We start from the raw sequence: 14,433 nt of genomic DNA, 5'->3' as shown, positions 1-14,433 counted from the left end.
ATAAATACACCTCAAGCTATGGTACATAAATACAACCAGCAGCATCTATATTCTTCTATTAAAGATCAGCTTTTCCTTTGCTACTCCCAGTTTAAACAGACCAAATGATCCCACAGGAATGAGTGACTTTTGAGATGGTTAAAACATAAAGAGAAATCCTCACCTGTGTTTCTCACCATGAACTTAGCTGGCTGGCTGTAGGATTAACTTTCCTTGAGAAGAAGAAATTGTTCCCTATGTAGAAGCTCTAAAGCGACCAGGCACACTTCTCCCTTGCATAATATTCTCTAAATCAATCCATCTGCACTATGAAACAGAAGTCAACAATCTCATTAAACTACCAGTGTAATGCATTTACCCCACAACCCTCTTTTCCCCCCTCAGTTAATGAGTATGGAGAAGAAAAAAGAACAGATCTGGGAACAGTTCACTGGCACCACCACAGAGAGAGCAGTCACCTTCATGCTCTGGGCAACTGATGAATTAATGGTGTATTAGAAGTGACAAGTTCCAAGAATTCATGCCATGGAGACAGTCTTCATTTGCTGTAATGAAACAGACTGGGAAATCATCTGCCATGATGCTATTAACTGGATCCTGAACCCAACTGTCCATCCTGTGATGTGGCTCCTTTGCATCCAGATGAGATATGTGGGCATCAAAGTAGTATAAATTAACTATAATGAGTAAGCGCAATGAGCATCTCACGTGAGGCAAACACAATCATTTCTTTCATTTGTTCCTTCTCCTTTCCTAACCCATAAAAGACCCAGTTAACATTTACTCAACTGGATTCATTTCAAGCAGGTATACTCTGATTTTTGTCACTCAGTCTGGACTGTATACCAGTGTCAGATGGGGCTGTTACTGGTCCCCACCTGGATGAAATACACCCACAGGCATGGATTGCTGATGACAATTTTCACACTTGCAAACTGACACATTTGCTTCCTGCAATTAATCACTCCCAGTAACTTTTCCCAAAGACATTCCTGCCAGCAAATTCATTAGCTCAAGTATTTGGGGACTGGACCACGAAGAAGGCCACAGAAAAACGGCAGAAGCAAATGCAACATTTAATTTGACAAATATATACCAAAATATGGCATCCAGCCTCCGTGGCAGCCATCCCATGGTAATTACACTCCTTGCATCTGTGTCTAATTTAGAAAGCCTGAATGGAAGGAAATCAGCAGTATTCTTCTGGGGAAACAAAATTTACCTTGAGTAAAACCTAGCTCATGCAACCAGGCACCAAGAGCCCCAAGGCAGAGCTTAAGGACAAACTGCCAGCTGTAGGTTACAGAAGCCCATAATCAACACACGTCAGCACGTCCGGAAGCCCTGGCCCCAGTCTGAAGAGAATGTGTGGCAGGTTTTGGAAGGCAGCAGCCTGAGGGAGCTGAGATTTGTACTTGTCACCGATAACAGTGAGAAACCCTTCAAAGAACACGCTGAGAAAACTGGTTTAGGTAGTTACAGAATGGATGTCTCTTACAGCTCCACTGTTTCACTGCTATCCTGAAGCAATCACTGCTGAGGAGTCAGCAGAAGAAAACGTAACAGCGTCTTTGGATGGAGAGTGTATGCTCATACTCACCAGGTAAATAAAGTGATCAACTTTGACAGGTGAGAATAAAGAACCCCTCATTTGGAGCAGGCAGAGATAATGGGAAGAGCCTCACTGCAGCAAAGCACGTGGGTGTGCAGAAAATGCCAGCAGAACCAGTGACCACACTGTTTTACTTCCACGGGGCAGACAGAAGCAGCTCATTATCAAAGCCACTGAGTTTGCCAAGAGTTCTCATTAACGGCACACATTTATGTGGTTAGCCTGCAAAGATTTTCATGGTTTGAAGGTATTACAGACAGTGTGTTGAGGTCTTATTCAGGGGTAGGGTGTCTAGAGAAAAGGTCTACAGCTATAAACCACAAGAGTCTCAAGCCACAGCTCTGAATTTCCTTAGTGTTGTATAACATCAAATTCACCACTTCAGTAGCAGAGCATGGGTGACGTGGTTTAGTGTGAGGTGTCCTTGCCCATGGCAGGGAGGTTGGAACTAGATAATCCTAGGGTCCTTTCCAACCCTAATTATTCTATGATTCTATGAATAGCACCCCAACTGAGATTTTAGTGAATCAAATATATGGAAAATAAATGTCAAAATCCATCTGTGTTATTTAGTGTATACACAGGTCAGAAATAACAAATCCATGGAGATGTAAATCAAGGACTTTTAAAACCAGACCTGTCATTGCCCTATCAGGACCACAACAGGATGTTGTGCCGCCAACTCCCACGGTTTTCTACCACGTCTGAGCTGTAGAATGGCAGTTTTAATGCTCTGGTTCCTGAAATGCCTGGACTCTTGGAAAACCTCACTTTTCTTAAAAAAAAATATATATATATACACCATTAAGTTTCTAGCCTCTCAGGTTGCAGAGATTACCTCTGACAAAGAGAAACCCAGGTCTGTTTTCTCCTACTATCTTGTGATACTCAAGGCTCAGGCTAATGCTCCTGCTCCCTAGCACCCACAGATTCACTGCCTGCCCTCAAACCAAGGTAATGAAAAAAAGCACACTAGAATGGCCATCTGGGGTCTTCCTAACACAGTGTTTCCTCAGTGAGATAGCAAAATACTGGAGAAAGCATCACCAGAAAGGACCCAAATCCAAACCCTGTGATAGGAGGCTCACAGAATGCAAGGAATGCTGGCTTTCAACTGCACTTATACACTGGTTATAACACATAGGTACATACACTTTGAATGAACAGCAGTTGAATTTACTGCCCGAGCTGGGGGCCAGGGCAGCATCACCTTCCCTGGATACAGGTTTGCTCAGCTGCAAACCCTGCTCCCTGAAGCAGGAGATTGAAAAGGCATCACATAGGCACACTGCTGAGGTTTGCTCTAACTGGAAATGCTCCTTCTGTTATTCTGAACAGTCCATCCACACTTCATGGCATAAGCTGCTTTAGAAATTACAGCCTGGAATGTAAAACCGGGGCAGGCTGGCTACTGGCCCTGGCTGCTCCTCACAGCTGCTTTGCCAAAGGGTATCTGGTGTCAGCATATTAAAAGCAAACACCTCGCTCCAGCAGCCATCCATGCTACTGATCAGGCCCATCTGCTTTGTGCTGCAGAAGAGGGGCAGAGCCCCCATTTCAACTGTCAACAGCCAAAACCCAGCACATGGACAAAACAAGTCTGCCAGTAATTCTTCTGAATAGACACTGTTACATTTCCACTCCACATCTGGATTCTGAGCTCCTTGACATGGCTTCTCAATCCATCACAGAAAGCACGCAATGCTGGTTTGGGTGAGAAATACTCAGAGCTGCTGCTGCAGACTGGGTTGGGGGAAGGCTTCCCAGGAGCCAAGTGCATGGACCATGAGCATACCTGCCCCAGCCTCGGTGGCAGCCAAATGAAAGGGTCTGGTTCAAGGCCTGGCCTCCAGATGTCCCCAGATACGATAAACAGCTTTGCACCACAGTAATCAGGTCTTTCCTCCTCTCTGCTAACTCCTAACTTATCCAGGGTAAAGTAGGATAAAGTGCATCCACATTAATAGTGTTTAAATACAGTTATCTACCCCATATTAAGGCCAAAACAGTGTTGTATTCCTCAGCCCCTGTGATGGCCCCTGTTTTATCAACATACCAGCCAGAAAAGAGATTTTGGCCTCAGCTGGTATACAATAATTACCTTGACAGTAGTACTTGAATGACATATCTTCTATATTAGTCCCTAAGTTTTTAACATTAAACTCTCTACTAGCATATTTAAGGCCAACAGAGGGTTTACAGGACAAACGCCAAATACATTAAAAAGGTTTCATCACATAAAATTACCTCTTTAAGCACTAAAGAGAACAAATGAGAAATGGGGTGAAGGCAGATGCCAGAGTGATGAAGCTAATGCTGGAACTCTTTATCTTCACAGAAAAATGACTGGGTAGCTGCTGATTTGATGTGTAGCAATTAAAGAGTAATTTACACAGTGCCACTTAGTGACAAGTATAATTATGTTCTACTCATGGTACGTATCAGATAATAATTGCTTCCAGCTGAGCTGGAGTTTCTAACTCACTATAAAGGACTTTAATGGCATGACCAAACATGGGTTTCAGCTTGGAAGTTCATGACTGACCAGAAGATCAGAGGAGTTGCTCACAGCTTTCTGAAGAATATTGTAATAACAGTGTGGTCTCCTCTATATAAATAACTGCACAGATCTATAACAAAGGTACAGAAGGTACAGGAGAAATTATGATTTCTAGGACAGGTCACAGAGAAAGTCGTTCAGTTCACAAGGCTCTGGTACCTAAAGCTTTAAATTAGCTTTTTGTTTTCAAAGGAGACAGCAGTGCCAGACAGAGTCAGTAGCCAAAGGATGCCACCAGCCTTGTGGTGCCCTTCAGAAACCTATGGAACAGATACAGGAACTGTCTGGCACATAAAGTGACACCGTTATTTAGAATCTGCAGCATCTAATTCTGCCCTACAGTCACTTCAAAAGACATCAGCTACCAGCCCCAGGATGCTGCTGGAATTAACCTTTAGTAGTCCCCACTGAAATCAAGCCTCAGAGCACTGAAACCAGCCCCATAGCCCGGCCTCTAAAACTTGCATGAAAACTAAGTTCTTGTCTTAAGCTGTGGACAGACTTGAGCTCTTCTGTAGAACAGCAGTGCTCAGCTACATACTGTGAAAAAGACCTTTAGAGTGGCAAGAGCTCTGAAGGTAACCCCCCACTCAAATAAGAAGGAGGAATTAATGGTGTTTTTAAACATGTACTCAGTGTTTCTCTCCCTAGATTCAGCTGGTCTTTGAACTGCCTTCATCTCGGAATTGCCACGTGAAAGGGCATGGCATGAGGGTGTAGGAGCAGAAGATGTGACTGCAGCAGCATTACTGAAAGCCAAGAGAGAGCACTGCTGTTTAGTTTGGTTCCAGACAGTTTTGGGATAGCATGGCACACACCATACAACAGAAAGCTAAGCAGGACCTAAGCCACACACAGAGATTTTGGAGTTACAAGAAATGCCAAGAATGTCTCCAAAGGGAGTAAAGCCAAGCCTACCTGCTTCCCAGAACCTACGGCTGACCTCATTTACCATCAATACATGCAGTGGCATAAATATTCATGGGGAACCCAAAGCAAGCATGAAGTGCTGTGCAATGCAATGCTGAGACACTGGAGCTCATGGAGGTACCAGACTCAGTCCAACTGTGCAACCAGGGTGTGCATAAAGTCCTCATGGAGCAGTACTCATGGTTCAGGATCACCCTCAGCAGATCCTCCACCCCCAAAACCCAGCCAGACTGATGTTAAATTCTTACCATCTGGGCTGTATTCATACAGCAAGAAGCACAAAACTAAAGGACTACAGCACAGGTCATAAAAGCTAAACTCAGTAATATTTTGTATTGCAAATTAAGCAATCTTATGGATTCTCCTAGACTTTATCAGCCTGTTGAGGAGAACAGCAGTAGTACTACAGGTAGTTTTGATTAACTACCACAATGTGACTGAAATGCACAGGTGTAGAAATGCATCAGTGTGGGATGGCAGCTCAATGAAACAACCAAATCACTTTACCTGAAAGCTCAAGGCATCTTCTCACACTTACCTTTCTCCTGCTCTGATGTGAGGGTGAGAAATTGCATGATGATTACATAATTCAAGTTTTACCTCTCCTGTTAGTTCTGATTTCTAACTGGAAAAGGACTCTGGGGTTGTAACACCCATGTGAGGAGGGTCCCTGTCCCAGACAGCCTGGGACTGTCCCATTTCACCTTGCTGGTGATGGCTCCAGACAATCATTCAGTGTCACTCTGCAAGCAGGACATTGCTAAGTCAGAGCAGCCAAAACTTCTGCCCAGGCCCCTGGTCTTCCATGGCCACTAAATCTCTTAGCAGTCTTTTGGGTAATTCCATAAGGGTGCAGTAGGTAATGCACCAGAGGTTTCACCTGGCTTTTTTGCTTTTCCTTGCCAGTAAAGGTCTGCTAAGGTTAGCCTGGGGTGAGGGATTTCTCTGTGGTGGTGATGACGATTTTAGAAGGAGTCCAATGACTGCTATCATTAGACCAAGACTGGCTTACCAAGGGTGGATATAATGTCCTGTGATCCTTTGTACACTGTTCCCATTATAAAAATAACTTCATGTGGGATTGTACTTCCAGGAAGAAGTCCTGGTAACATACATGGCTCAGACAGCCCTGTCCCTGAGCACAGTGGGGAAGGACATCCTGTTCCTGCTTTTTGCCATCCTACCTGCTCTCTCTTCTTCCCTCACTCAGTGATGCTCTCTCCCAGCCATCAGCTCAAAGCAGGTTATCCAGGCTTCCCAGGAGAGCTAACTGGGCTGTCCCGGTCACCTCCGGCCAGGCTTCCCTTCCACACCTCCCCTGACACAGCCACTGCAGCCACCCCTCAGCCCTCCTGCCCCCAGCCAAGGCAAACTCTTCAGCACACACCATCTCTGCCTTTATGCCACTGCTTGCATGATCTGGGGCATAGCGGCACCCAACATCCCAGCATAAGCTCTGGGATGGATACGTTTGCTCTTACAGCCACATCCAGACAAAGCACACTGTTAACTGTGTTGATAACATAGCAAAAGGAGTCCTGGGCACTCTCCATAGAGCACTGGTAATTAATGCATTGTGCTTCACAAGCTTCACAAAAGGCATTTATAATTAACCTGTTTTTTTTCCTCCTGCTATATGATGCAAAATTGACTGTTATTGGTGTGAGAGCCCAGGAATACATATTAAGCCATCTCAGCCAAGCAGGGTAGAAGCAATTTAAAAGACAATTATAGGCAGATGTGAACTGCATTCTCCTTGATTTGAGATATAGCACTGAAGAAAAAAAACATGCCTTCACTCCCAGGCACTACACCAAGGGTAAGCAGCAGCAAAATCCCCTCCAGCCCACAGTGCCACTGAGCAAGGCCTTGAATTGGAGGGGACATACCTAAAGAACTAAAAAACCCCTTTACCTAAGACTGTTTTTGTAATTGTTTGTTTCCAGGTTTACAGGGAAAGTCTCAAGTTCTTCACGTTTTAGTCTTACTAAAACCTTTACTTGTTCTCCTGCAAGTCTGGTCTCATGTCTGGAATACCTAATGATTGGGGCAGAAGAGCTGAGCTGGCTGAGCACTACACCTTGGAGGTCAGTGGGAAGCAGGAGGAGGCTGCTGCTGGAAGGCAGCCCTCAGGGTACCTGCAGGGTCTGCTGCTGGGGCTGGAAAACAACTACTGCCAGCCTGCTAAAGTTTGCTCTGCCTATAAAGCTTATGCTACCCACTGGGAGCTTCGAGGAGGAGTATCTATGACCTGCAGGATATGTAAAAATCACTTTTCTTTGAGTGGATGTGGCAGTGAAGCTATTCCCACATCCAGAGCAGCCTCCTGAGTGATGGCAGGAGTTAAAAGGATATGCCAGAGCAGAGATCTGCAGTAGGCAAGAAAACATACAGTACATTCAGATAAAATACAAAGTAAGCACACATAGCAGCAGTGGTTAGAGGCAGTATCAATACTGGTTGAAAGCCATAGAGAGAAACCCCCTGAGCAAACCAATACAGTTAGTCAGTAAAAGCACTAACATCTGAGATCGAAAGTAACCAGCACACTTTGCAGACATCAAACCACCAGGCAGCTACAGGGGATGCTATCTCAACCTTTTGTTGCACTTGCATGAAAGAAGAAATTCTGTTGCTTCTAATTTCTTCACAATAACATATTTATTTTCAAAGTAAACTGCATGCAGCAGCCAGGCCAACACCCTGCCACAAACAGGGGTAAAGCTTGATATTGCTCCAGAAAGCGAAGAGGACTGTGCCATGCTCATTGCTGATGCTTCCATGGTCTTAGGAGTCTGCCCGGAGTACAAAAAGGTCTAGCAGCCCCTTGAGCCACACGTGTTTTCTTCTATGCCTTAAAAAAAGGTAGTTTTATGCAGAAGCAGTTTAAGGAGTTAAAAGAAATATGACTGATATTAAAGTTGTTAATTGTGCAGCGCATAGTGAAAGGTACACTGAAGTCAATGGAGAACACAATCAAAGAGCAATGTTCCCTTGGCTGTCACAGGATGGGGTTTTTCATCCTGTGCCACAAGTTTTCTTCATCGTCTTTGACATGATGCTCATTCCTCAGAGCCTTCCTCCTGCTCTGAAAACAGACCATGCTTTGCCATATTCCAGTCTACCAGGGGAAGATGACAAATCCAAGCACCTGAAAACACCAGCAGTGGCACAGAAAGTAATAAAACCACCAATAAGTATTTTCCCAAATGAGAAATGCATTGGCACAGAAAAGTGAAGCAACTTTTCCAGATTCATTCAAAAGGACATTGCCAAGGCTGGAGCACAATCCAAAGCCCCATATCCTTGGTACACCAAAGGTACCAAGCCATGTGTTTGATCCAGTGCCAGAGGTCCCAGCATAGCATGCACCCTCACTAGGAGGGGAAGCAGCATCCAGCTGTAAAAAGGTTTAATATTTCATTATCACATCATTTCCTGCAGGCTCGAATATTAAGTTAATCCCTGTCTGTCCAGATCAGCTGAGTTCATCCTTTAGCTAAATTAGGTCAACAATAGCCTGACTTTAAAAGAAAAAGTAAAAAGAAAAAAAAACTGATTGCGTGTTGAAAGTTTATGCCATGGCTGATTGCTCTATGAATTATTCATCCCAGCAGCAACGCTGCTTTGCTCAACAGAAGCAGTCCTATAGTCAGAAAAGCACTAAAGCAGATCTGGGCAAAATAGGCTGAATTACCCCCACAGTATGGTGGCAAGGCCACACGGTGGCCTGCCACAGAGCATCCCTCAGAGGGCTGCATCCCTGCTAACCCACCTGCCTCTGCCCTCTTCAGCAAGCACAAAAGCATTTGCCTCTGAAAAATCTGGCCTGCAGTTTAAAACCAGTTAAGAAATTCCTCTGTGGCTTTTTTTGCCCATTTTTCACATGACCAAGAGCAGACTGCTGCACCAGTCACTGGTAAAATGACTCAAAGCATCTGGGCAGCTGCAGAAGCAAAACGAAGAAATAAGACCTCAGCTACTCTGAATCTTAAGCTGCTGCTGCTACAAAGACCCATTTACTGTCTGCAGCTTCATGCAATTCACTTGGTCCTACAAGATTCCAGACGCCTCCTCATCTACTGATGGCCAAGATTATCTTTTTACCTTATATAGATGAATTAAAAAATAATATAGCTGGCCAGGGAGTTCTCTGCTCCCAAAGGAACATGCCTCTATCACAGAGAGCCACGAAAACGTGCCTAACATTTAAAAATCACCTCTTCTGCATAACGCAGACCTGGTGGGTTTAGAGCTGTGCAGCTTTTGCATTGAGTATTGTACTATCCTTGAGTGCTTAAAACTTACACATTTTAAGATAAAAGATGGTGTCAAAGAGATGTTTAATTATTATTGAATAGAAGAATTAAAGATACTGGGTGGGAGATAAGCCCTTACAGAGAAGCGGTTTTCTAGTTCTAGGATATATAAATTGTGCTATTGATCTGTCTTCAGGCTTTGCTGGTAACAGATCGCATGCATTTTCATGCAAGTTCAAAGAACACACAGAAAAGCAACCACAAACTACTCCTGTTGCCAAAACGTATCTTAACCAAAACCAGGCCACAAACTAGCCAGGGTGCCAAAACGGATCAAGTCTTCAGCAGCCTCCGGTCTTCAGGATGTCAGGGTGAGACAGGCTGCTCAATTATGGCTTTTCAAGAGGAATGTCAGGGGTTTGCATGCCATTCCTGAAACAGCCATGCTGCTGCATAAGGAAAACAGCATTTGGTTAAGAGTGACCATGACTTGTGGAACCAGGCTCTGAGCTGGCTATCTTGATGGGAAACATGCACAGTTGTTACATCTCAAAGGCAAAGAAGGCACATGCAAGGCTGCATGCACCAGAAGCTGGCTTTAGCAGCACTGCCTGGTAAAGGGGACAGGAGACATCAGGAGGAAACAGAGAAAAAAAGAGGAATAAAAATATGAAAAATGGTGAAAAATACCATGCTGGGATTAGAAATTCAGCATCTGTGAGCTGACAGCCAGCTCCTAGGGCAAGGAAGGCAGAGAAGTGAGGTGGTGGTGGTGGCTTTAGGACTCAGGCACTCACAGCACTGAGCAGCACAGTGGAGACCTCCTCACACCAGGAGTTAAACATCACAGTGTGGTACCTTCAACTGGTTCTCAAGGCACCCCTTACACCAAAGCAACCCCTTTACCTTGTGAGTGATAAACTGCAGCATGCCCAGTGTGGCACACTCCAGGAAAGCCAACACTCGCACCTGATGCGACACATGGTACACAGGCGGTGCTCTCATGTTGCCATATGGGCCAGCAGGACCCCAAGAGTGCACAGCACACAACACATTTGGTGATGCAGTAATCAGATGGGGGGGAGGAACATGACTAAGTTCTCATTTGAAACACAGCTCAAAGGAAAACAGCAGGATCCAGCTTCAAGTAACACCGCTGAGTCAGTCCTGCTAGGATGTGAGATGATGGCCCTGGGGAGCCCCAGTGCTGCTTCACCTCCTAAGCTGTCAGTGATGATGGCAGCTGGGAGAAGGGGAATTGGGTTGGTACCACAGTGCTGACCTTTGAGGAATTGTGATGCAAAGAATGGAGAGAACAGCTCGTGCTTTCACCCACTATTTCCAGCCCCTACACAGCCTCAAAGTAGGAACTTGGTCCCTAGCCCATGAGCACATAATAGGGCTATGCTGTCACTCAGAAGGGTTCATGTTACTGTAATTCTTCTCTGTTGAGAAGAGATGGAAAATAAAACGCTGTTTTCCTGAAATGATCCTCACTCTCCATACTTGCATGGTATCTGTGGCATGTGGGCATCGCACCAGCTCTAACAGTGTCAAGGGTACAGAATCTCTGACTTGGAGATCCTTTCTGGTAAATCAATCCCAGCTTGACCTGCTGGTAAAAGTCACCAGCACAAACATACCAAGCACCAATGGGGTGGTAGGACAGACAGGGAACATCAGCCACAGACTGCTTCCAGCAGCCCGGATGCACCAGCAGACAACAGATGCTGCCCCATTACTTTGCGTTTCACTTAAACCTGGAATTTCTCAACATAGCAAGACTCATCCAAAGCAGCAGACCAGGGGATCCCTCTGCTGGCCTCTGCTGCTTAAACATACCACGATGTACTCCTTTACACTATACATCTCTCCTGCTTAAGTGAGCATCCCCTTTGGACTACCAGAGACTTCTCTAAAATCAGCTAGCAGTTACAGTATGCAATCGTTTCTCCTGTTTTAACATGGGTGGTAGGTACCAATCACGTGCTTTATTCCGCAGGCCTGTTCACACTCCTCATCTCCAAGTTTAACACTCTCTGGAATACATAAAGCCAGAAAAAAAATCACATGTGATTAACAACTGGAAGCAGGGGTAGCTGGTTTGTCTCAGATGTTACCAAGCACCATGAATTAGAAGCAGGCTTAGACAGACCCAGTGGTAGGGCAAGAGACAGAGCTACAGTACATAAATGATTTTGAGTTGAGAGAGAAACAGCAAGGTTAAAATGGAGAAAGCACAACAGTCACGGAGGGGGCCAAGGGCATGGTTACCAATACAAGAAGGCAATGCCCTAAAAAGCTGCCAAAGAATAAGCATCCCATGCCTCGTGACAAATAGTCTCAAGGCTCTTCCCCAAGGTGGCAGCAGCCCTGCCATGAAGGGCTCCCTGATAGAAACAGGGTACCCTGGAGCTGCTTTGAACTGCAGGAGTGAGTCATCATAGGAAGACAAAACCACAGGAAGTGACAGTGAAAAGGTGTGAGAATTCCAGTCAATTTGACAACTCTGAAGCAGTTTCTCAGGCCTTCTCAGAGTGCAGAAATGGGATAGAAAGGGAAAGCTGACCCCTGGTGTGTCTCCATGAAGATCCCAGAGATACAGCAAGAATAGAGTTGGTCCTTTACATTTACAGCTGCCTTTTATTCAGATTTACAACTGGTTTTCTAGTTCCACTAATCCCGGGGGTACTCCAAAACTCACAGCTAAATTGTGTATTGAGCTCCCACTGCACAGCTGTCCCCAGGCACAACTCCTGTCTGCCAGTCTTCAATGGCACATACTAATGCTCATTTTAACCAAAAAACGAACCCAACAGAAACCCCAACCAAACAACCCCCCCCCCCCCCAAGTTTAATCCCATTCTTACTGGCTGCTTTGTGAGTCCTTAAGTTTATGGTTAAACACTAGCAAGCAAAACTGAATTGAGAAAATTCGTATCAGCTTATCTGCGTAACAAAGGTTACCCAAGTACTTGTACCTAACCCTCACCAGAGATGCAGCTGGATGGAAAGTGGACCAGGAGCTGGTCAGGCTGCCTGGCTGCTGTGTGGATGAAGGCGCCTGAATTTCAGTGTTTCTGTACTCTCCTCTAGACATTATCCTCTAAAGGAAAAACAAGCCCTCCCTGAGGGATGCACTGCTGTGTTTAACTCTCTCCAACACATAGGTTAAGCAAAATACTTTTAATTCATGCCCTTCCATCTCCAGACCTGCTGCACAAGCTCACTCCCACATCATAGGCTGGTTTGATGAACTGCCAAATAATTAAAAACCCTTCATCTCAGAACCTCTTGCCCTCAACATAAGACCAGACTCTTACAACAGATGACACCAGTTGATGCTGCAGTGACTGGTGTCATCTGTTGTGAGAGGCTGGTCTTATGTTGAGATCTCCGACGCTTTGCTGTATCTCAGAGGCAGAAAATGAAAAGCCCAAGCCTCAAATCATCAGGAATCCTGCTCCAAGCATGCTGCACCCAGGGGTTCAGAGCTCAGGACCGAGTCTCTTCTCACCCAAACATTGCCCTTTCTGCTGTCTGCACTAACACACACCTTGCACTTCCCCCTCACCTCTGTTCTTAGCCAGCAGTCACTCCTTTTCCAGCCCAGGCTCTCTAAGGGAGCAAGGTTTCATATTTATTCATTGATGCAAATCGTACTTCCCCGCGTGGAGCAAGCTGAGCCCCCGTTCCCATGGAAACAATTCAGACACATTCATATCAATGGGCAACTTTACAAGCTGCAGAAACAACCCTGACACCATCACAGTCGAGGGCAGGCTTGGGGATGAGATAAACCAAGTTCTTAAACCTGAGGACCAGCCATGGGGAGATAAAACAGTCGTGCAGCAGTGGCAGATAGAATGGAGTCAGGATTTCTTCTGATGCTGACTTCAAGCAGCCACAGTCAGAGCAGTGGGATACAGCAGACAGGAGTAACACAAACAGTGGGTGCCTGGAGAATTTCTTTGCCAATAGTTTCTTCTGTAACTGATAGCAGGTTTTGGAAAGGGCCATGAAATCTTCCTCAACACAGACCTAAATTCCCCCAACAAAAGGTTCTCCATCACCATGAACATCTGCACAAGCAATGGCAGATTTTAAGGGCTGTTTTTTGTCATGGAGTCGAGAACCAGCACAAGGGACCAAACAGGAGGGTAAACCAGCCAGACCCTTCTTCACTGTCCCCTTTACCTGCCAATCTGGCTTTACATGGCTGGATTACATGGAATGAATCTCACCCCAGCTCTCAGCAGAGCAGATACTGCTGCTATCATATGGCTGTGAAGAGCAGGATAGCCACAAACAAGTCCAAAGACAAACTGCTCAGAAACACACACCAGCATGACACCCACCATCCAACTCCCCTCTGCCATGGGCTCTCAAAGGACTCCAGTGCTGGAGAAGAGAAGCAAAGGCCATTCTTAGCTGAGGCTGTTGAATATGCAGACTCTGCTGATGCTCTGGTCCTACAGCTCCAGATACAGCTCACTGCAGCTGTGTGGTCATCATCATCACACTGATGCCCCCACCACCTGGGACAGAGTTGCCATGAAAGGGTTCACTAGGCAGATCCTAAGATCATGTTCACACTTCCCAGCTAGCCACATTCAAAATCCTTCATACTTTGAAAAGCTGCTTCGGAGACAGGGAGGGTGTGCTCAGGAGCCTGGCTGTAAGCAGTCATCTCAGGCTGTCAGCTGCTTTCCTCCTTTCATTGATAGGTTTGATTGGGCAGTGGAATGATGAGACTGTTACTACCTTCAGCTGGGATTTCAACAGCAACTCTGCAAATGCCATCTCCCAAAACAGAATTTCAAAGCAACAGATTGCCAAGGCTATCAGATTTGGACAGCGCTTGCCAAAGAACACATGCAGCTTTTGGAAATGTGACTGACAGCAAAACAAGTTTCAACTCTTCACTAGGAAAAAAAGTCCTTCCTATGAGACATCATTCCTTCATTTCCATATCAGCTCGAGATCTTCTGACGCTCACTTCAAAGCTGCTCTAGAAAACTCTTGTGGCTGTGAAAAGTTGGAACTGGTCACACAGTGTCTGCAGTGCCAGC

Source organism: Neopsephotus bourkii, unplaced genomic scaffold (genome assembly GCF_033783945.1).
Source record: "Neopsephotus bourkii isolate Nb327-2 ecotype Australia unplaced genomic scaffold, CSIRO-AGI_Nbou_v1 NB_1749, whole genome shotgun sequence".
Taxonomy (NCBI): Eukaryota; Metazoa; Chordata; class Aves; order Psittaciformes; family Psittacidae; genus Neopsephotus; species Neopsephotus bourkii.
Note: the sequence above shows the minus strand (reverse complement) of the source record.